Source organism: Dendrobium catenatum, unplaced genomic scaffold (genome assembly GCF_001605985.2).
Source record: "Dendrobium catenatum unplaced genomic scaffold, ASM160598v2 fragScaff_scaffold_1557, whole genome shotgun sequence".
Classification (NCBI taxonomy): Eukaryota; Viridiplantae; Streptophyta; class Magnoliopsida; order Asparagales; family Orchidaceae; genus Dendrobium; species Dendrobium catenatum.
This window is the reverse complement of record NW_021320019.1, coordinates 8,206,049-8,207,328: the sequence shown is the minus strand read 5'-3', so window position 1 is coordinate 8,207,328 and position 1,280 is coordinate 8,206,049.

Genomic DNA, 1,280 nt, shown 5'->3' with positions numbered 1-1,280 from the left:
AGTAATGTTGGCAAAAAGTTTGCCTTACTGTATGAGCTGTTGGGCTCCCTTTGGTTTTCTGGTAAAGCTGGGAGGTTGGATTGGTTGAGAAGGTTGCTGAATTATTTGATTGAGTTGATTAATTCTGTGGTGCTGATATTATTATTGAAGATCTTTTGCAGGTGCTTGACCGGAGGAACATGCGCTTGGTATAAGGTTTGGATTTTGTTTTTTGTTCCTTTTTTTGTGCAATTTTTGGTCAATTTTCACAGGAGAGCGGAGCTGAAAGGTTTTAAGATTCTTTGGCTTCTCCTTTTTTGGGTGTTGTTGCTTCACATCCCGCAGTTAGATTTGAATTATTTTTGTAACTGTAGAAAGAGGATCCTCCGGCTCATAGGTTTTTTGGTTTTCGTTTATTTTGTAGCTCGTTGGAGCATTAGAGAGCTGGAGGAACCTCCTAAGGACTTTGTAACCGCTTATTTATATCAACGCGTAGGCCCCTTTGTGGGTTTCAACTAAAAAAAAAAATGCTTGACCATCCTTTTTCTTGTTCTATTTGAGGGGAAAGAAAAGAATATGAAATATATTATTATACTCATACAATCTTGCTTTTCAAATAAATGTGATGGCTTGATGCTTTAAATTGAGGGGATAGAAAAATTATGAAATATATTATTTAATTATTTTTGAAATAAAATTATGTCAGAATTTTATGATCATGATCATGATCATGATGACTTTTAAAGTGTTTGATCTGCTTTAAGATGAATGCAATATATAAATAACTTTTGTTTTACATTTATCTTAAATTAGTCCAAAGACTTTAAAATTCATATTGATTATTATTTTATCAAGAAATTGACACTTATTTTTTCCTTTGTTTTCTCCCATCCCTCCTAGATTGTACAAAACGAAGAAATTTTCTCTCCTATTCCTAGAACATTTTAGTCCATAACCCTGTTAGCTTTCTAACTATGAAATGAATATAAAAATGATAATGGAACAATTCCGAGCATAGACCATTACACTTAAAAGAATGGTTTTATTTTAGGATTACTTTTCCAACTAGAAGAGGTTTTTTTTTTCAAAACCATAGGATTAAATGAAGAATCATAATAGACATGCTGATTTCCCCCACAAAAAACTTTTAATTATTTAAAAAAAAAATGTGAACTTAACTAAAATTGTATATACTATTATTCATTATTTTCTATTTCAATATATAGTATATAAGAAAAATATATGTTAGGGGTATTTTGATATAGATTATATCAAGATGAACATGAAAGCCCTTGTTCTTA